Here is a 23,112-nt window from a genome sequence, read left to right on the forward strand (position 1 = left end):
GTTGTTCTGCATTGATTTTCCTCCATTTAGTGCTCAGTTCACTTTCTGGTCGCTGTTTCACTGAGTTTTCTGAGAGTGCTTTTGTGCTAATTTTTCCAATTGTTTCGCTTCCAAGACTAAGGTTATTCAAAAGCGTAGATTCCCTTGGATTCCCCCCCTTTTGCTGCCCCTCAAAGGTCACTCCCCCGCTCACATTGAGGTTGTTCTACCCACTGTGCAACTTCTGCCATCCTCCCGCCTTCATCGGTGTACAAGCTCCATTGTTCTCTCGTTTTTAAATTTTTAATATTTTTGACAAGTGGCATGAGTCTCACAATATGAAACTATTGCTAGTCTCGGATCACTGAATTAAAAAAAATAAAACAATGGGGGGAGTTTTAAAAAAGCTGTGCAAGGTTTAGTTCCTTGCCAGTACTGACTTGAAAGGGGGATTCAAGAGGAGGCACATGGCAGTGTCCCCAGTGCAAAAAAAAGGGATTTCAGTGCTGCATGCAAACAAAATAAAGGGGGGCATTGTCAGCGCGAAATGAAATTGACATGAGATGTAGAGAGAGAGAGACTGGGATGGAAAGCCTAAAGGTTTGAAAACGTTTTCTCCTTTAATGTTTCAGTGAACAAAGCTTTTTGGGAGGAGGAACCATTTTGGCAGTCTCTGGAAGCCTAACTTTAAAATGGGCAGATGATCCACATGGACCTTCTGCAAACTGCCAGACTTAAGAATTGCTTGGGATCGATCCATTTGGAGTACAGAGTGCAATCCACACAGGACAGGCTCTAAAAAACTACCAAGATCACAACCAGTGTGCAGGATCAAATTAGGGAATCACAAAGAGAAAACCACACAGATTTGCAAGGAAGGTCAGGAAATTAGCATTACTATGCAGCTGCACTAGGGCATCAGTGAAAATACCCCCCCTTCAATTTAGTGGCACAAAACATTGGCCAGTAGCACAGCAGAGAATCCCCTAGTGCTCCTAGGCAACATGGAAAATGGGGCTTCACAACATTGGCTTCTCTTATGTTCTTAGCTGCTTGTCAGTTTTAACACAAAAAACTCGTGGGCACTCAATGAAATTGCTGAGCAGTCAGGTTAGAACAGATAAAAGGAAGTACTACTTCATCCAAAGAGTGATTAACACATGGAATTCATTGCCACAGGAGGAGGAGGCTACTACAAGCATGGACAACTTCAAGAGGGAATTAGATAAGCATATGGAGCAGAGATCCATCAGTGGCTATTAGCCATACGGGATAGATAGGCATTCTCAGGCTGGGGCAAGTGATGCACTGTATTCTTGGTGCTGGGGGGGGCAACAGTGGGAGGGCTTCTAGTTTCCTGGCCCCACTGCTGGACCTCCTGATGGCACCTGGTATTTTTGGCCACTGTGTGACAGAGTGTTGGACTAGATGGACCATTGGCCTGATCCAACATTGGCTTCTCTTATGTTCTTAGCTGCTTGTCAGTTTCAAAAAAAAGTCTTGTCAGTTTCAACATCCGTTTCCCCCCTTTGCCTGCTGTTCCTTTCTGTTCCCTTTCATTCAATGAACTATCGCTAAAATGCATGTGCAACTGCAATAGGGCAATTAAAAAAACCCTTTGGACGTCAACCCCCCCCCCCCACATCACAAGTGACATTCCACCTCAATTTAGAAAAGTGTGTTTTTACATTGTACCTGTAGAATAAATACACTGCAGGAAAAAGAATGGTGCATAAGGTGGGCAAAGTCTCTGAAGTCAAGATTAAAGGTTTATTCCTCTGAAAATCTGCAGTAAGATGTGTGCACATAACGGCCTATGTGAACTCGGGCCAGTCACACTCAGCCTAAGTTCTGAACTGAACTGAGAGGGGGAGGAAGTATTTCCTTTCATACAGAAATGAAATATTTATTCAAATTGTCTCATTGAAGGCGTTCATGACATCTTTCCTCTCCTCTTACAGAGTCCTCTTTCTTTGACTGAGGTTCATATTATTACGAGTGAAAATTTTAAAATAAAACCACATGATTAATTGTTGACGACATATGGCTTTTGGAAATACAAATTATTTCATATTGAAATAATTTAATATAGAATACTAACTATGGGCCTGGACCAGGTTTAACCCCCTCCAGGAAACTGAGAAGTTGACACCCCTACTTGGAAATGCTGTATCCATCCAGTTACAGCCATTAATGGGGAAGTAATATAGATGGGGGAAAACTTTTACTTTGGTGGGGAACAAAAGGGAGGCATAATTCTGTCAGTTGGAAAGAAATAATTGGAGAAACATTGAAAGTATCACTGAGTGTGTAGGGTTACCAGCTTTGGCTTGGGAAATTCTTGGAGGGTGATGGGGAGGGAGTACAGCAAGGATGTGATGCCATAGAACCTACTTTCCAATTATGCCATTTGCTCCGGGGAAGTCTGGATATCCGCTGTAATTCTGGGATAACTCCACGCCCCTCCTAGAGATTGGTAATCCTAGATGGAGGGGTGAGGGCGACAAAAAGGAAGATGGTATACATGCTGTCTCCATCATCCAAACCCTGTCATAGCATGGCTGGGAAAGGGGGGAAAGGGAGGAAAATGAGGGAAGGGTGATGCTGGATGTGTCCTCCTATGTCACTACTACCACCCTCTTCCCATACCCCCCCCCCATCCATCCATACTACAAAATGACCAGGTGGGGAACAGACAGAACACCTGCCTGCCTCCCTTCTTTCTCTCTCCTTTCCCACCTTTCCCCCCACCCCCATCTTGCCTGACAATGAGATTTTTAAACTTTCCCCATTACCTTCTTTTCCAGGCAGCAGAATCACACCTCCTGTTTGTTCCCCATCAAAGTAAAAGGGTTTTTTTCTCCCCTTCATGTACCTGCCCTCAAGGGGCCATAACCAGAGGGACATGGCATTTCTGAGCTTTGTGTAAATGTACACTTGGAAAGTGTCACTTCTGGATTATTGTGGGGTAGATCCAGTTAGTGTTTCACCCAACGACTGATGACAATCTATGACTGGTAGAAATCCATTGGGATTGGCATCCAAGAAGGAGCCTTCTCAATACTTTTCATCCCTTTCATAGTTCTAGCAGTGGGTGGACTAGATTTCCAAACTAGGGAGAGATCCGTGGCTTTCTGCTTGCCAGAAAGGACTGCCACCCCAATTCAGCAAGGAGGATCCATGCACACAAGCTGTATTCTTGGTGCTGGGGGGGGGGGCACTGCTGGACCTCCTGATGGCACCTGGTATTTTTGGCCACTGTGTGACACAGAGTGTTGGACTGGATGTGCCACTGGCCTGATCCAACATTGGCTTCTCTTATGTTCTTATGTTAAGCATAGCTTGCTTGTTGGGTGAACATCTAACAGTATCACAATGCCTATTTCGTTCTCAGTGAATTTGCTGGATGTGCCTTTTGATGCAGATAAGGGTCACTTCCCTGCCTGAGACCACCTGTTGTTGCATGCAAGTAGTTGTGAATAACTGTAGCCGGATTGGGGCCAGTGATCCCATGGGCTCTGCTATGTCATCAGCATAAGGACGGAGCATGTTTATTAGTAAGTAATTAGAATTTTGTAATGCATGGCGAGCAGGAAGCTGGCTACAGCTGGTGGCGTGGCTAATGTTTTGAGAGCTGCTCATTCCAAAGGGATTGCTCTAAACAGCAGGTCATTAATCAAAAAAAAATCTTGTTTCATTAGAGACGTATGGCATGTTAGTTTTTAATTTATCCTCCTAATTCATCTACTTAAGTAGTGTGGCTGAGTCACTGGTGTCTGAGTAATGGAGTTTTAGGTGGGGGGGAGCAGAGAGGCCCTGTTAAATCATATCTCGCAAGAGAGAATCTCCAGGATCCTCCCAGCCTGATTTCCAAATGTTCATTTAACACATGCCGTGGTACTTATGTTATTTGCAAGACCTTGTCTTTCCCCCCCTAGAGGCCCATGGAATCTTAAGGTCGCCTTCTGGGACCTTCATCTTCCCTGAGTAGCTGCCATCGGCCACACTGGTGTCTACCTCTCCTCCAGTCCTTTCCCCTGAGGCTAGGAATGATTGAATCATGGGCCTTTAAAAATTACAGCAAGAGTCACTGCTTTAAGGGGTCTGGCTACATTACAAGGAATCTATTCAATGGACGCTTGAACTCTTGCAGCCAAATAGCAGCTGCTCTGCCAGTTGAGTAAAAGAAAATTTCCATGAGCTGTCATCGAAAACAGCATGTCTCTATTCCAGCTGCTAGCAACGTCAGCCTTCTTGTCTCTACACACAGGTGCAGCCAAAATGAGACCATTCTGATATTTTTTTTTTGAGGTCTCAGGACTTCTCCTGCAGAAAGTCTACCCCGTGAGGCCAAAACATCTCTAGAATGTTCTGTAGAGGACTTATACGAATCTCTGTATTCTGAGGACATATTTTCTCCATTTGGGAAATCACACTGTGCACCAGGAGTATCCAGACTGGTTGCCTTGAGTGGAGTTGAATGTGCCTGGAAAAATTAACAGGCAGTGCCTTCTAAGCCCACTGAAGTCTATGGGTTATAACTTTGCTTAGGACTGCACAGTTACTTCTCTGGCGGTTGCTTTCACTATATTTTTTGGCCTAGGGAGTAGAGATGAAGGGGTTCTCCCAGTCTTTCATTCTTTTAGAATGGCTCTCTGGACTATGTTTAACTAGGAGAAATTCTAACATTAATCCTGGGAGGGTTTTTTTAAAATTTAAAATATTTATATCCTGCCTCTCTACCTAAAACTTTATTCAAGGTGCCTTACAATATAAACATTAAAGGAATAATATAATAAAACCAAAAATACATCATAGCCACCCAAAAGAGAAAACAACAGTGATAAAATGCATTAGATCAAATAAAATATCCTCGATATCCTTACAAGAGCATTAAGATACCCTCTAAAAACAATAGGCAAAGATTACAAATAACAAGGCAGAGTAAAGACAATTGTAAGAGGCCTTGAGAAAGTACTGTCTTTGCCTGGTGCCTAAAACAATATAGATTTGACACCAATCAAGGGTGTTTTCACATACACTGAATAATACACTTTCAATGCACTTTAGTGATTGTTTGCAAGTGGATTTTGCCATTTCACACAGTAAAATCTGTTTTCAAAGTGCTTCGAAAGTGGATTGAAAGTGCATTCTTCAGCCAAGTCTATGGTCCCTTTCACATTACTGTTCTAAACCGGATATTATCCGTTGCTGGCCTGATTCTGAGTAAAGTGATAGAGACAGAGGTTTCATACAGCGAATTTCATTCCATTAATGAGCCGTCTCTGAAGCGATCTGGCCATTTCAAACAGCACCATGCTTCCCCCCCCACCGCCCTTTTTCACCACATGATCTTCCTCGAACTTTTTTTGAATGTTCTAAGTTCAGTGTTATCAGGGGTCATTTCGTAGAAAAAGAGGTGCAGGAGCTCATTAGCATAACTCATTAGTATAACATTTGAATATGCCACACCCCCTGACATCACCGGAAGTGTGTCAGAAGGCAACACCCACCGCTCAGGCTCCACTGGACTGTTTTGGATTGCTAGCTATTGGGGTGGGGGGGACGCGCAGATCTGTCCTCGCAGAGGAGGAGGGAGAGCTTGTACCTGAATAAAACTTGGTCTTAAAGGTGCCACTGGACTGTTTTGGACCGGGGGGCCAGGGGGGGCTCTGCAATTTACCTGGCTGCTTCTTGCTCTGACTGAGGGCTGCTGGGAGCAGGGGGTGGGGCTTATTGCATGTGCCCGCCCCCTGGGCTCTTTACTGCCAGAGCTCCGCTCCTGTGCGCTCCTGCAGGAAATGACCCTTGAGTGCTATAATGCTAGACCAACATAGTACTTCAGCGCTACAGCAGCACCATTGAGATACCTTAGCACCATTGAGATAACATTGAGATAGTGGCTGTTGTTAGCAACTTCTGGAATACAAATCACTGATGCCCTGAGCAATTGCTGCCCAGTGAGCTACTTCTCTCCTCCTGTATCCATGTAACAGCAGCCACAATCTCAATGTATCTCAACTTAAAATGTTAAAAAAAATTGATATACCCATATCACAACAAGATTGTCTTCTTGCTCCATTTCTTCGACATCTGGGGGCAAAAGTTCATGATGGAGCCAAAGAATCATTGCCATGCCACCACCAGTCCCCCTGGCCAGCCTAGCCCAGGCTAGGGGAAGTCCTCACCCTGTGCAAGTTGAGTGGGAGTCACTGGAAGCCAGCTGCACCAGACAGGGCCAGAACAAATCGCAGCAGGAATTTGCTCTTCTTCTTCTTTCTTCCTCCAGAGATGCATGGGTGGTTGGGACACCCTTAAGTGTGGGGCCCCGGGCAGCTGCCCCTGTTGCCCATTGGCTGAGACCGACCCTGTCAGCTTTGCTATATACACATGAACACATGAAGCTGCCTTGTACTGAATCAGACCCTTGGTCCATCAAGGTCAGTATTGTCTACTCAGACTGGCTCTCCAGGTTCTCTAGGAAGAGGTCTTCGCATCTCCTGCTGCCTGGTCCTTTCAACTGGAGATGCTGGGATTGAACCTGGGACCTTCTGCATGCTAAACAGAGGCTCTTCCGCTGAGCTACGGCCTCTCCCCTGAGTACATGGGTAACATAGAAGAAGGAAAGATGCATGTGAACATAAGCAACTAACAGCTGCATCAAACTGCACCTACACCGTGCTTTGTATAAAATTTGGCAAATTAGAAATGGAACAATGGAGGATTCTTAAATGTATCAGTTCCTCTTTGGAAACAAGACCAGGAACTATAACCTGGGGAGGAACTGAGGCGAGGAGAATTTCGGGAAGCATCCCTAGCAGAGAAGTTCTATGCAGCACTGATATCCTCATGCTAATGTATTGAGGCAGTATTCCTGTCGGCTGCAAACGTGTGTGACTTAAAAGATTTATATGTTGTCCTCCTTTACCCCTATGAATCATTGTTAGTCCCGTGTGAATATGTGTAACTGTAAATTGCTCAGAGTCAGCAGCTCTGCAGGATTGAGCGATTAATAAATAGAAAGATATTATTATTATTATCATTATCAATGTATTCCTTCATCTCGGAGGAAGGAACAAGGATGCAACACCTGGATTACTCTTTCTACATAATGTTGATGCTTCTGGGATTTCTCCATGCCTTTGCTACAACTGTCAGACATGGCGAGGGATGGGAGGAATCCAATAAGCAAATCTGTTACTCAGAAGATCAGGACTATCTCTGAGCCCTGATGGGCTGAACAACAGAGTAGGTGGTGTACCAGGAGGCAATATGAACTGCAGTTGCAGAGATTGTTGCTGACTGCTCTGGAATCCATTTAGGAAAATATCAATGCATCATTCCCAGCGCAAGAGTGAAATGAAATTCCAGTTCTAATCTAGAGAAAAATATTATGCTCCAAATACTGAACATGTGGGAAACTTTGCCTTACAGTTTGGGGTCACAACCTGACTGACAGCCCTCACGTTTCGACATGGGCTGGGAGAGATATGTGTCCATCTCAGTGTAATGAAAGGCCCATGCTCTGAGTCAAGCAGAAATCCTAATAGGATCATTTTGGTTCTAACTCATTCATACAATCTATAGGTGTTAAAAGTCCAAAGGCGAGCATTATAGGGCTTTGACGGCATGGATATCCTGCAAACTGCTAACTGCTTCAAGTTATCAAAGCACAATATGGGGCAGGAAGGGAATGCAATTTCCAGTGTAGTGAAGCTGACAAATGAAATTTCTTCTTGTTAAAAGACAGATGAACCCCCTCCTGACAATTTTGGCTGCAATCTTGAAACCATTCACAGCCTTGTAAATCCCATTAACTTCAATGGACGTAGAGGCTTACAAGCGGGTTTTCCGATTGTGCCCTTATTATCTTCAGTCATTTGATTTATTGAAGGAGTGGAACCGGGGTGTCAAAGGCAAGTAATTCTGCCTAAATAAAAACAAAGCAGAAAGCAGCTGATCTTTTGTCCAAAAGGATCACGGGCAGAGAGGCTCGGTTGGTTGAGCTTCCTGTCTTCAGACAACAGGTCAGGCAGAGTTAAGTGATTTAAACTTTCTAGGAGCGAGTTAAGTCTGCTTTCATTTTTTGGGGTTGTTTTTGTTTTTCCTAAGATTAAAGAGAAGAAAATTGTGTGTGTGTGTGTGTGTGTGTTTTCCCCTTCTCTTCCTTCTAGCTTAATTCTTGAAGAATGCAGAAGGATGCATTGAACAGGGAGGGTGTCCTGAGGCACCTGACTTTAATCAGGACGTAAACCTTTTGTAAAAGGTATTGTAGAAAAAGACAGCCCTTCCGAGGGTGCTAATTAGCTCCCCGTTAAGCTTCTGACAAATCCAGTTGAAATAAATGGGGGGGGGGGAGGCCGACACATCCAGGAATGCAGGTAGAAGAATGTGAACGGAGGTGTATTGAATGGCCTGTGCTGATTATACACATCCTCTTCAACACCGCTCCAGCAGACAGGTAGCGGAGAGAAAGAACGTTTAATCTGCAACCATAGAAAATCCCATTGTGGCTTACTTTAAGGATCTCTGCCTGGGTCTGAGCCACTGCTGTCAACAGGACTATCCTTTCCTTAGGGAACAGAAGGAGAAATGGAGAGAGCACCATGCTGGGATATAGACTGCATCCTGGCAGGGGACTGGATTAGAATCAGTCCCTGGGTATCCCTACTTTCTACAGAGCAAAACCCACATTTTTAAAATACCAATGCAAAGGCAGTAAGTAGCCACATTGAACAAAGATCAAAAAGCAGAAGCATGCTAGTGTTATCTTTTTATTTCTTTTGCTTACCAGTTTCTTATTTGTGTTGTAGATGGTTAGTGGTTGTGTATTGGCTTGACAATCATCTCCATTATGCTGCAAAAGAACGAGAAGGAAAAAACAGCGTGAAGGAAAGGACCTTTTTGTTGGCTGTCCAGTAAGGAAACGTTTCACCATTCTGAAGGGCAGCCTCCACCCTATTTTTAAAGCAAAAATAAAGATGATGTGGTATTTTTATTTTTGAACAGCACCAGGGCTGGCGTCAAAGGATGGCATTGTTGAGCATCTCCTAAGGCCTGCAAGAAAGACCAGTGCTGACCATAGATACTTAACCAGTCCATTCCCACCAGGAATGGGAGACTGTCCTCCTGGTTGCCTGAGGGACAATCTCCAATTTCGTGTAGTGGAATGCAACTCTTGCATTAGGAAGCCATGCTCTGGTCTGCACTGTCACACATCTCCACCCAGGAAATGGGCAATTATCACTGTGGCCTCTAAGATTGTCTCCCATTTGCTGCTGGTAGCGGTGCCCAAGGAGGGAATGTAATTTTTCCAAATTTCTTTAAGACTTAAAAGTTCTTTTGTGTGAGCATTTTGTGTTTGTGCTAGTGTGTGTGTGTATGTGCTTGCAAGTCTGGAAGACATAAGAACATAAGAGAAGCCAATGTTGGATCAGGCCAATGGCCCATCCAGTCCAACACTCTGTCACACAGGGCCAAAAATACCAGGTGCCATCAGGTCGTCTATCAGTGGGGTCAGGACACTAGAAGCCCTCCCACTGTTGCCCACCCCCAAGTACCAAGAATACAGAACATCACTTGCCCCAGACCAGGAGTTCCTATCTATACCTTGTGGCTGATGGACCTCCAATTCCCTCTTGAAGCCATCCATGCATGTAAGCCTCCATCACCTCCTGTGGCAGTGAATGGTGACTTCTGACAACCCCCTGTGGGGCTAGGACATTTCAGAGAAGTAGCTTTGATATTATCTGCTTCTGTGTCCCGGCCCTGGTATTCCTCGGAGGTCGCCCTTCCAAGTACTTGCCAGGGTCGGTCCTGCTTAGCTTCTGAGAACTGATGAGATCAGGCTTGTCTGGGTTATCCAGGTCAGGGCCAAGAATTATGAATGTTTAAAGAATTTGTGAAGAGGGAGCAGCAACCTGTTCCCAACTGTCCAGAGAGAGCACTATGTGCATACAGTTGCTCCTCCCCAACATGTTCTCATTCTATTCCAGAATGTCTCAAAAGGGCCAGAGCCTGCATGTGTGCAATGGCACAAGAAGGTAGAATGGACTTTGCTAGTTCAGAATGCAGCTGGGGGGAGGTCATTTTGTTACAAATATTCCCTCGTTAAAAGTTTTCAGCAAACAAAAATCATTCTAACACTTGAGTTAGAACCTTTTTCTCTAACATGCAAGTTTTCTACTGACATATATTATAAAGTGGAGAGCTTTCAGAAGTGGTAACCCTGGCTTAAAGTTTAAAGTGGTCCAGGCCATTCTACCATCTCTTTTTTGCTTTACTGCATAGACCTCGCCATATTCACATTCAGCTCAAAAAAATCTCTTTCTCTTCCTTGGCAAAGCTTTCTGCAAGCCTTTTTCCCAGGCACTTAGGCCTGCGTCTTCACCTTGTCTTCTGGCATTGATTCTTGCATAGATAGTTTTACCTGACTCTGCAGGAGTGGGGTCAGGATTCCTTCCAGTGCTGGATAGAATGCTGTTGTCCAGTACAGCAACCAGGACTATTAGAGGCCTGATGTGATGATAGCTAGAGGGCATGGGTCATTTCGTAGAAAAAGAGCTAGGGGAACTCATTAGCATAACTCATTAGCATATGCCACACCCCCTGACATCAGCGGCCCGGCGGTGGACCTGCAAGGCCAGCGGGAGTGCGAGGAAGCCCCGCCAAGGCCCTCCCTGGCCCCAGGCAGGCAGGGGTCCTGGCTGAATGAGGGCTGGAAGCGGGGGGCCGGAAGCAGGGGGCGGGGCTTCATCATGTGCCCCGCCCCCTGCACCTCACCCGGGGGAACTGTGTTCCCCCGCGTTCCTCCCCGAAATGACCTCTGCTAGAGGGACAGAAAGCAGCAGAGGCTACCTGGAAACTCCATGTTAATCAAGTGTTGGGATTGATGGAGCGCTGTCACTTGGGGGCTACTTTGCTGTTGTTACCAAGTTGAAAACAAGGACGATGGATCTGATATGCCTTTCAGCTACTCAGAGCTAAGCTATATACATTCTTGTGGCAGCGACATAAGCTTATACTTCGAATCCTCGAAAGTAATGTTTTCACTAATGGTGTTACAATTTATAAGCACTGATCTGGATAAGAGCCAGGCAATGTCTGACATTCCCAACCACCCTTTCTCCAAACCTTCAGAATATTTATTTTAAAACTTGGGGGAGCCAGAGGTGGGGTTTAGAAAATGTTTTCCTTAATTTAAACCTTTTGTTTTTAATTTACTATTCATCTATATATAAGGCCAGTGATGAAAATGCTTGTTTTGTCTGGTGATGTTAATCCTTGCAAAACGCTTATTTTTAGACCGCCTTGGAGTCAGCCAAACATGCAGCAGCCCACAATCTGTCTTCTTTCTGACAGGGAGAATACAAACCTCCATCATTTTCATGTTTTGTTGTTAGTTTTAAAAGCCATTACATTCAAGTGGATTCTAAACACAGCCATCCAAATCGTACCTCCCTTAGCTGAATCATTGCAATTCTGAACTGACAGTTGTGTATTGTGCCGGCACTGCTAGCAATATAATACTGTACAATTGTTCTTTCTTGTGTCTGGAGCTCCAAGAAGAGATGGTGAGTTGGATAACTATGAGTTGGGAGTCAGAAAGCAGGTTCCAGGCTGCATCTGTATGAACACAAGTGAACACTACAAAGTCTGAGTCCAGTGGCACCTTTAAGACCAACAAAGTTTAATTCTGGGTATAAGCTTCTTCAGGTGAGTGGGGATTTGAACCTGGATCCCTGTCCAACACTCTAACCATGACTTCACACTGGCTCACTGATTGGTGCATTGTTTCCAACACAGCCTGTTATTTTGTAACATTTTCCCTCAAGGAGCTCTAGGAACATGTTAAGTATGTGTGGGTAGTTTTCATTATTAGGGAAGGGGAAAGGGAGAAGATACAGATTCCTTTGGCCCTTACAATGGTAAAGTTTTCAAGGATGAGAAATGAAAAAGATGAAGGAAAGTCCCCTAGGCAGGGTTGTCAAGTCATAAGAACGTAAGAGTAGCCAATGTTGGATCAGGCCAATGGCCCATCTAGTCCAACACTGTGTCACACAGTGCCAAAAATACCAGGTGCCATCAGGAGGCCCAGCAGTGGGGCCAGGAGGACACTAGAAGCCCTCCCACTATTGCCCCCCCAAGCACCAAGAATACAGAGCATCCCTTGCCCCAGACTGAGAGTTCCTATCTATACCTTATGGCTAATAGCCACTGATGGACTTCTGCTCCATATACTTATCTAATTCCCCCTTGAAGCCGTCCATGCTTGTAGCTGCCACCAGCTCCTGTGGCAGTGAATTCCATGTGTGAAGAAGTACTTCCTTTTATCTGTTCTAACCCGACTGCTCAGTAATTTCATTGAGTGCCCACGAGTTCTTGTATTGTGAGAAAGGGAGAAAAGTACTGCTTTCTCAACCTGCTCTATCCCATGCATAATCTTATAAACCTCGATCATGTCACCCCTTAGCTGTCGTTTCTCCAAGCTAAAGAGCCACAAGCGCTTTAACACTTCTTCATAGGGAAAGTGTTCCAACCCTTTTATCATTCTAGTTGCCCTTTTTGGCACTTTCTCCAATGCTAGAATATCCTTTCTGAGATGTGGTGACCAGAACTGTACACAGCCATGAGAGCCTGAGATCCCGAGTGGCAGAGGGAGGAGACTGGGGGGGGGGGGGAGCAACAGGTTCTACCTAGAAACTCAAGGACACAGGCGAGGGTAATACACAAGTTTCTCTTGAGGCCAAATATTAACCCCCCAACAATGCATAAGGGAAAGACATTTTATTTGCTTTCTACCTTACCTTTCAATCGAGAATGTTTCCCAAGGTGGCTTACCCAAAATGATAAAATATGCCATGTAGTGTTTTGCTAACCTTTCTGGACCCCATGCGGATGATGGCAGCTGCACAGCTGGGCCACCCGCAGACAAGGAAGGCATCAGTATTCACCTGGGGGGCTCTCCAGGTATGAAAAAAAATGTAAATTAACCCAAAACAAAATCCTCTAAAAATGTGTCTAATGGGCACTGAAAATGCTCCAAAAAGGCTGTAGTACTAACTGAAAAGAAGGCGGCGGGGGGGGGGGGGCCATAAAATTTAGAGGGGTGGCAGGGTGGGGGGAGGGCACTAGAATTTAGATGGGATTTTGTGGGGGAGGGGCTTCCAAATTGTTTATCCCTCTTCCAGCAATCCCAGTGCCAGGAAGCAACATCAGATGAGGACTTGGCCTCTATCCCATTTGTTTCCCCTCTGAGGCAACTGGTTGGCCACTGTGTGAAACAGGATGCTTGCCCAGAGGAACAACTGGTCAGATCCAGCAGGGCACCTCTTAGGTTCTTATGACTCCCAGCAAAGGGGACAGAAACACCCTGTTTAATTGTATTTTATCAAATACCTCCTTACATATAAGTGTGTGCATACTCACACATGTGCAGTGCATTCCTAAGCAGAGTTACACAAACCCACTGACAGCAATGGCCCTGGAAAGGCGGCGGAACTCTTCTTAGAATTACACTATTACTGTCTTAACAAAAGCTGGTGCTTAGCATATCTAGTGCATGATCTCTGTATTTTTGTTAAATTCATTTATACCCTGCCTTTCTCCATAAAGGGGCTTACATTAGTCTGCTGCTGTCCATTTTATCCTCACAACAGTACTGTGAAGCAGGGAAGTCCCAAGTAGCTGACTGGCCAAAGGTCTCCCAGCAAGCTTCCATGGCAGAGTGAGGATTTGAGCCTGGGTCACCCAGATCCTAGTCCAGCATTCTAACCATTTGAATTTTAGATCATCGCCTTTCACCCTGGACTCCTTGCATTTCACAGCTTCACAACCCTGATCTCCGCCCCTCATCCTATTATACAAATGTCTGCATTCGAATAAATGGGAGTCTAGACCACAAGAGCTTATGTAGCAATAAAATCTGTACCAGTCTTTTAAGATTCTGCAAAACTGCGTATTATAATTGAATATCTCTATCTAACCATACAGAACAAAGTTTGATTTCAGGGGCACCTTTAAGACCAGCAAAGTTTAATTCTGTGCGTGCAGACGAAAGTTTGTACCCAGAATTGAGCTTTGCTGGCTTTAAAGGTGCCACTGGACTCAAACTTTATTCTGCGGCTTCGGACCCGGCAGGTCCCTTCCCTAGACCGCCTGGAGGAAACTTCCACCTATCCCCTCCCTCCAAGCCCTCCTCTCTCCCACTTCCCAGGAGGGCCGTGCCCACGTTCACACCACGGGGGCCGGCTCTTCCCTTTCCCCCTGCCTGGAGGCTTACTTAACAGCGCCGCCTTCCCCTTGGAAGCCAGGCACTTCCCCCTCAAGGAAAGTCGCGCCAGCCGGTCTGGTCTCCAAGCAGGGCGGAGAGCCACTCCGGATAGGAGCCCTTCTCTCCCGCCCACCCCTTTCCTCTCTGCCCTGTTGGTACATTCCCTTCCAAGTGGAAACCAAGGTGGGAGGGGAGGAATAACTGCCAATAACCGCCGTTCGGCCGAGCGAAGGCGGTGGGCGGGGCCGAACTCAGGTTAGAGCCAGAGACCGGCCGAAGGGGGCGGGGGGACCCTCGAGGGGCGCGCGCGAGAGAGCGCTCGTGCATGTGGAGCATGCGCGGGGCCGGGGGGGATGGAAAGCGGGACGCGTGGGCGGAGCTTACCCCCTCAGGAGCCTCTGGCAGAGCCGGGCGCGCGAGTTGGCCGGCGCGTTTCCTTGCGTCTCTGTCTTCCCCCTCGGCCGCCTCAGTGCGCCAGTTGAAGCGTTCGGCGGCGGCGGCGGGGCAAGGACGGGACGGGCTCGCCGGTGTTGGATGGAGGCTCCCGTCCGCCTCGCCTGTTCTCTCTGGAATGTACCGGGGAGCGGCTGCCGAGCGGGAGCCAGGGCTCTATGGGCGCTGCTGAGAGGTGAGAAGGAGCCGGGGTCTGAGAGAGAGGGAGCGGGAAGGAGGAGAGCCGGGACGGCCTGGGCTGGCCCGCCCGGACTGGGACTGGGAGCAGCGGTGGTGGTGATGTCAGCACGGGGGCACCCGGCGTGTAGGTCGGGGGTGAGAGCCCAGGGGGCGGACGGGGGGGGCTATTCCAGAAGGTCTCGTCGGCGCGGGCTGCTGCGGCTGCGGTGGGGGAACATCTCGTGGCAGCACCTCCGGGGCTGGCACGTTCGCAGCGCGTTGGTGGAGCAGAGCCGGCTCGGTCGGAGTCAGCGGAGCAGGATAAACATCCTCCACCTCCAGCATGCTGCAGTCTGCTCCTGCCCGGGTGTTCGAGTTGGTCGCTGCCGCGCAAGCCCCTCGGGAGTGCCAAAGACCGGCATCCCGTGAGGTGGTGCTGCGATCCGTCCGACCAAGCGCGGCTCTGCATCTGCCCTCCGCAAAGTGCTGCAAAGCTTGGGTGCTGTAACGAGACGAGCCCCATGCGGGGTTGCTTTCCGTGTAAGGCCGTCGGTTGCAGCGGGCTTAGAGTGGAGTCGCTCTGGACTACGCTGAAACAGGGTCACCCATCCGGAATTGGAAAGAGGGTACAGTTTGCTTCATCTGCAGTAATTCGCCGTTTTGTCTCGGGCATGCAGGGATGCATGCAGGAAGGGAGAAGTAATTGGTCTGGAAGGTCCTCTTTATCCCGGGACTGGAAAGAGGAAGTGTTGCGGTTTTATGGCTTCTGACATCTGTAAAATCCAGGCATCCAACCTTATCTAAAGTTGGCATTTAATGGGAAAGCAAGTGATCTGTTTGAGGAGAGCACCTCCTTAGGCTCCCCCTCTTCCATGCAACTGGACTTTACAGTGCGGAACAGTGTCAGTCTTGTGGTCTAGATCAGCTTGTTTGTAATCAGTGCTGCTCCCTGGTTCCTTAACTGCAAGAGTAATTGGGGATGGTGGATCGGAAAAAAGGTTCCACCCTGATTTGACAAGACATAGGCTAGAATAGGTACTCTGTCTTGTATTCTGTTAAAGAAACAGAATACAAGGCATCACTTGCATATTGTGTCTCTTTGAATGGTTTGATTTCAAATTGCTTTACTGTTAAAATATACTCTACCTACTTTACACAGCAGTTCTGAAATATTTCTGTGCCAACTGGGAAGAAGATGTTTAATTCTTAGGGTCAAGGATAGCCGTTTAAGTAGATTGCATTCTTCTTGAGTAGAATTCATCTTCAGAAGCTGTTATGTATATAGGTGGGAGGCTAGGAGTGAGTAGTGGTGACAGTAGTTGGATGCTGATACTGCATATCCCAGAATGGATTTCTAAAGAACTGGGTGATTGGTTCCTAAGCAGTTGCCATGTCTTACTGTCTTTCTGATTAAATTTGCCCTCAGTAGAACTGATCTGGAAATGTGACTGAGAGACTGGCTTGTCAACTTCAAACTGTTTCAACTTCTGGTACAACTGTCTTTGAACATGGAATTGAAGCTGCATCTTGTTTTTCTTAAGGAGTATTTTTAGCAGCAACATGTTGGGAGGTTCTTCTCATTTGGGCTAAGATGAAACATCACATTTTGTCTGGAAACTTTAAATTAACTGTTAACTGCTCCTCAACTAGAAAGCATTCTTAACCAGGAATGGCCTGCATGCTTGCTATCTGTTATGCACATGTTAAAATTGCACAGTATCCAAATGAGTTGTGTGCAAGAGAAAATACTTTAAGATGGGGAACTCTATTGTTTCTCTGTGTCTAATTCCAGAGGAATGGCTTGCCTAGTAAGTCAGCACTGTGTAATTCACTGATCTTTGGGTTGACATAAGAGAATTTCTGGCATCAAGTGCTTTCAGCGTCTTAACTGAAAATGCAAAGACTGATGTCTTAATCTGCTATACATCTAGGTGATGAAAAGCTCAGTGATTTCAGAGGAAGCTCAAACAAAGTGAACTGTTGCATCTTCAACATTCTTGTGTTGATTTGCTTGTGCATAGAATCAGAAACTTCCCCCATTGCTTAGTTGGTTTAATTCTGTATTTTCTGCTGTACTGTTCAGGTTTTCACCATTCTTGCAGGTGGTTTGACTTGACATGAACTAGATTGACTTTGTTTAGACAGGCTTCTTTGTTCAGGTCAGCAAGGCAGTGTATAATGAGTTTTCTGTGTACCAGAACAAGTAGTATCACACTATTTTTGCTGTACAACCATGAGATAACCCAGTCTAAAATTCCTGTTGGCAGGGTATGTAATCTGACACTCCTCAGTTGATAAAATGTGTGTGTATGATAAGATGAGAGTTGTAACTCTTGGTATGTATATGCTAGGGGGTTAATATTTTATTACAAAACATTTTCTGACAATTGTACTTCAGGATTTGTATATGGTTGTTTCAATCAACAGAATTTAAAATGTATCCTAGAGTATGTGCTTTGCCTTGTCAGCAAAGCAGTTGGCAGTACAGGCAATTATGAATTTATAACTCCAGACCATGAAAATGTATTTAATGATAGTATGTATACTGAAGTGGCATGTATAAAAGGCTTCATTTTAAAGGAGGTAATATCTGAAAAAGGAATCACCATCTTTAATACTGAAAGCGTTAAGAGGGGTTTGTTTTGCTGTAAATATGAATTGCATATTGGAATAATGCCTGTGCAGCATGCATAATAGAGTTCTGTTTTTATTTCCTAATTTCAGTATTTTCTGTCTTGAAACATACAGGATCATGGTTTTGCACAGTTTGAGTAATGGTACCGAGGTGATATTAATGTGGCTGTTTAAAATCAAACTAATTATATGTGCCTGAAAGAGCCACATTAGTGTGATTCTAGCTCCCTGGTGCTTTTTTGGAGTCCTGGAGACAGCCTAGTGAATAGGGCTGAAAATTCATTCTGTATTTGATTAAATGGAACAGACTCGTTGCTTCTTACCCCAGCAGGGGCTAGGAGATCTCTTGATCCCCGAAGCGGCTCATAGACCCTGGGAATTCCATTAGCAAGCACCTGAGGAATTTCTGCCCTGCAGTGCCTTTTTTTAGTAGTAAGGGGGATGGGGTGGGGGGAAATAGAACCAGAAGTATATCATTCCTGATGATAGGTGGGGGAGGCTGCACTAGAAGAATCCATATGTTGGCAGATCTGAAATCAAGGCATGACTTAATAGCTTATCTGGTAAGTGAAAAAGCCCAGCCCCAAAGAATACTAATAGGCAGACACTAGCATTTAAAGGAGGATTGTGCTGTACTTGGAACACTAAAATTAGCTCACTCACCTTTATTATTGAAACCATCTGATTCCCTGTCTTTTGACTTGGAAGAGGGCACACTGGTGGAAGACCAATAATAAGCATTTATATTTGGTGAGTTTCTTGAAAATGGAATATAATAGGTGATGGAATATGTTTTGTATTCTGTCAGTTTATATCTTTTTGCTTCTCTTCTGTAGTGTTAAATAACCTTTTGTGGTCAGCTGGTAGCCCAGTGCAAATATGTGCTTTGGAAAGCCTTTGAACTACTGTCCTTTTAAAGAACAGATTCTGTCAGTAAAAACTAGAGGTTATAGATGTGTTTTCCCTATGGGAGAACTATATCTGGCTGATGATTTACAGAAATTTTAAATTATTAATCTTGGGAAAGTTCATACTCAGAATTATTGCTACTTCATTACAATAGCAACATTGATGCTTAAAATTGATTTAAAATGTGAGCTTATGAATTGCACGATGCTTGTCAGAAATACTTGACCATTATCTTTTTGCGCTGAATGATTTTGAGTTTTTCAGCAATTGGCTCCTTTTTAACATCCAGTACTTCGGATCTGGGTCTAGGTGTTTAATAACGTTAATGATTCATTTGGAAAAAAATAAACACCTTGCCTGACTATAAGCACTGAGATTTGCAGATAATTAGCGCTTTAGTCTTCTGTTTAGTCAGTTGATTTTTAAGATAATGCTTCTTCTCCTTTCCATCTTCACACACACAGAGTTTGATTTTGACAATCCTTTTGACATAAGATTTGTAAAGCTTTTTTTTTTTTGACAGCTTTAGATTCCTTGCTAAGGTTAAAACATTTCCAGTTGACAAACTGAAAATATTGGAAAGCAGCGATACATATTTGCATATGTAAATTAAATGATTTATATTTGCATTAGTTGTAGTGGCTTTTTTGTTACAATATATTGGAATAAGGTAGTTTCTGCCAAAATACAAATTTGGAATCCAGTTTTAACAGTTTCATTGTAACAGATTCATTTTCAGCCAGCAATTTATAATTTGGAAATATTAATGTGAGATATACTCATAAGAGGCCCATCAAGTATTGTACTTCAAAATAATGTGTCGGAATTCTATACGTCAGCCTCCCTGATGGAGTTTAATATGTAAAAATACTTCTGAAGTAGAACTGGAAACTGTCATGGCTAAGGCTGTGATTTTTTTTTAAAGCTAATCAAGATTGACATGAAAGTAATAAAAATGGAGCAAATGGCTTAAATATCAGCAGAGTCGCAACAAGATGAAAAAGTTACACTGCAGTTATAGTGAATCAATGTTGCATTTATGGTTACAGTACTTTGACCTTTGTCCCTAAAGTTGATGTATTGTGCAGGGGTTCTGATGTTGAGACTCTACAGTTATCATAGTAAGCAAGATTTGATTTCTCATAGTAAACTTCTTTGGAATAACTTGCATAGGAATTCTACCAGTATTGATCTTTCTCCTGTATTCTTGTGTGGTAGAAGTTGGTTTGATTCATTTGCAAGTATGGTTGGCAGTGATGTAGATGGTCTGTTAGGTCTGAAAAGCATGAGATGCTGTGTACTCCCTCTGCTGGCCAGCTCCTATGGCAGAGCAGTGAAAGAATACAGTACCTGTTGAGGCACTTTAAGGCAGTGGTCCCTATGTCAAGTTCCAGTAGCTTGTCTGTTTTAAGAACAACAAAAGCCCAGTGGTTGGGTACAGGAGGCAGTAATTAGGGATCTAAACTATTGTCTGTTACACATTAGAGTTCAGGTGCCCCTCAGTTCTGACTTGTTCTTTTGAAGCAGGATATACCTAAACGTGTTTTACAGTCGTATCTTTTGTCATTTCAGGGTTCAAATGTTTGCTTCTAAATGTATCTGTCTAACATATAACATTTAAAAAGGTAAAATAAATTGGAAATCAGTCCAGTTATCAGACATTTCTCCTGTTTGGACAGTATTTTAAAGCAAATATCGAGGGGGAAAATAGATATGGCTTGACCTTAATTCATGAAGTGTGCTTTTTAACCATGGGATATAAAGTTTCCAAAAGTTGGGTTTAGGGTATCTTAGGTGGACAGTTGCAGGTCAGATGCATGTTCTCCTCAGTACACAAGCCTCATATATGTGCTAATTAATGTTTGGTGGGTCAGTGTACTCAACATTTCAGCTAGCGTATCATAAGTAGCAAATGCTCTGACCGTTTTCATACTGAAAATCTTTTTACTGTCATCTATAGGTCTTTACATATCCCAAGCATTTGGACATTCAGTTGTCAGGAAATACTTCCCATGTTTTTGGAGCCTGTGACAGATCTCAACTTGCTAGGTGTGACAAGAATTTCTATATATTTTGGGCCCTTAATCAAACTATTAAAGCCATAAGTTTGGCTTTAAAGTTAATGTTAGGTGTAGTAATCTGGGAGTGTAAAAATACTGTTGATAGGTAGAAACTTCAATGTTTTTACATAAAAATCATTTGCAGAGTTAGAAACAACTCTTTAACTTACATAAGCTTTATAGAAATCTGTGTGGTCTATTGTTTGTAGTAGATTTGTAGTAACAAATATTTTAAATCTAATATGCAAACACAGAAGCTCCACAAGCTTTGAAGTTTGTAATTTCTGTACTTGAGACAAATATTTGAGCTCTGGGTGCTATACTGTCTTGTCAAGCAAAGTTTTGGATGTATGACTCCCTCTTCCAGATAAGCAAATGGCAAACATATACAAGCTGCTCAGTCTTTTAAAAAGGCTATCCATCCTTTGAATTCTCCAACTGACCATCCTGTTAAATGGGGGTTGGAATTCACTGTCAGGTAGCCACCATGTGTTAAAAGCTCTTGCTTTTAAATGAGAATAAAACTTACTGCCTTACTTTTACACTTCCATTAATTTAGCTGAAACACTTGTTAAGGTTGTGTAGCCACAGAACTTGTTGGTCTTGCATACTGCAGCAGTGGTGTAGAGTATGCTATCTACTGGTTGTAATTCCCTTGATGAATCAGGGTATTTCATTCTGTCTATCCTGTGATTCTCTTTCCACTGTCTGTAGCAAACAGTTCTGAGAGTCAGGTAGCCCAAGACAGCAATGGACACAGCCAAGCATTTATTTCCTCTTCAAGCCAGTAGGAAATCATTCCGGTTGTTGGCTCATAAGGGCTGACTAAGACTAATGCTCGCAAGTCATTAAGTGAAACTGGCAGATTGAGATTGGAAATGCTTTTAAGAACACAATAACATGTTTTCTTTATCATTTTGTGTCAAAAGGCTCGTCCTGTACTCAAAAGCAAAAACAAGTGGAAAGGGATAAAAGCTGTCTCATGGGCTTCCTAAGGAGGCTTCACCATGTATGAGTTCCATGTCAAACTGCTTGCTAGCTGTGCAAATACTATACCCTTTGACAGTTCGGGAACTCTAGCATGTAGTGTATTGCATTTGTAGCAGTGAAATCTTGCCATAAGCACATTTGCCTTCTCAGTTTGGAGGCACAAAGTGAGCCAGAAACTGGGGGGCATGGTGGGGAAGGAATACCAAATTAGAGTGGTAGAGGAAGTAAGAAAGCAAGTGAGAAAAGCTATGGCTGCTTAGAATGGTTTACTTGATACCCTCACCAACCAAGGGATTCACTTGTATGATAAGGCTTTGTGGGGCGAGGAGCAGTGACCTGCTTGCTGTGGCTCAGGGAATGCCAGGAATTGGACCAGGGAATTTGAAAATCAGGAGGAGTCAGAGAACAGGTGCAATCTTAGAAGTTGGTGTACATAATGGTCAAAGGGCTGAGAAAGTAGTCCCCCTGTGACTTTGCAGGATATGAGGGAACTCTAACTGTGAATCTGTGGCCTTTGACTTCTTGGGTAGCAACTGTGCCTTTTTTCGTTTATATGTGGTAAAAGGTATTTGTCACCAGCCAATGCTCCCTCTAAGCTGTGGATTCTTGTGAGCAAAAATTTTACTTTGTGATCACTGGCATTAAAGTTGTGAGTGAACGATTTGGCTACTGCATAAATTAGTTTGCTCTGGAGCCATCCTTCCGGAGTGAAGACAAAAATGTGTGAGCTTGGGACTAAAAAACTGTGAGCTAGCTCACACTAACTCAGTTTAAAGAGAACACTGGTCACCAGATGGAAAGGTGTGATATCCATCCAGTCTACATGCATGTCGTGTATCTGTAAAGAAGAAAAAAATGCATTCTTGTTTTCATATACTGCCTTTCATCTTGTGTATCTGTAAAGGGCTGTCAAGTCACAGCCAACTTATAGTGATCCCAGCAAGGGGCTTTCAAGGTAAGTGAGAAGCAGAGGTGGTTTCTTTGGTGGTCTCCCTTCCAAGTACCAACTCTGCTTAGCTTCCGAGATATGATGAGATACCATGCTACCTTCCCTCCTGCATGCATGTTGGGTGTATGGCAAGATAATGATTGCAAGACAGAGGTGAAATAAAATGGATAATGGAGGCCATGCATCATCATGACATAAGGGAAACTGTCTCCTAGTCTGCTGACTAGGAACTGTGGATAGGTTTGAGTGCGCTGGAATGTACCATCTGAAGCACTGGACCAAGTTGTCTGGTGCTTTGAAAATGTGCTACTTTAGAAACCAGTTTTGTAATTTAAGATTGGTCTCATTATTGTTTATGCTGCAGATTTGAAGTGAAGATGCCTTCCATAAAAGCTCAAGCCTGGATACTTTCTTATTTAGATACTTATACCCTGCATTTTTCCCCCAGTGGAGACCCAAAGCCTCTCACAACATTGTTCACCTTTTTCTAACCACCACCATATGTGGTAGGTTAGGTTAAGAGTGATTGATGAGCCCTGGGTCACCCAGCAAGATGCCACGGCACAGTAGGGATTTGTACATAGGTCTTCCAGATCTTAGTCTGATGCTTTAACCACTACACCATATGGTTCTTTTTAGTCAAGCAAGCTTTTTATTTACAGAGATGGAGGGGAGCAGCATGTCATGTGGTCCTTGAGGTGCTATAT

The 23,112-nt window shown here is 44.3% G+C and overlaps 1 protein-coding gene across 1 annotated transcript in view; it reads left to right on the top strand.

Moving 5' to 3' along the window:
- The first annotated feature begins 14,735 nt into the window (after positions 1-14,735).
- CDON (cell adhesion associated, oncogene regulated) overlaps positions 14,736-23,112 on the top strand; it is a 68,239-nt gene continuing 59,862 nt past the window's right edge. Inside the window, exon 1 of the mRNA XM_015429408.1 lies at positions 14,736-14,879. The gene's annotated coding sequence lies outside the window, so the exon portion shown is untranslated. The remainder of the gene's footprint in view (positions 14,880-23,112) is intronic.

Source organism: Gekko japonicus, unplaced genomic scaffold (assembly GCF_001447785.1).
Source record: "Gekko japonicus isolate JY-2015 unplaced genomic scaffold, Gekko_japonicus_V1.1 scaffold67, whole genome shotgun sequence".
In the NCBI taxonomy this organism is placed as follows: domain Eukaryota; kingdom Metazoa; phylum Chordata; class Lepidosauria; order Squamata; family Gekkonidae; genus Gekko; species Gekko japonicus.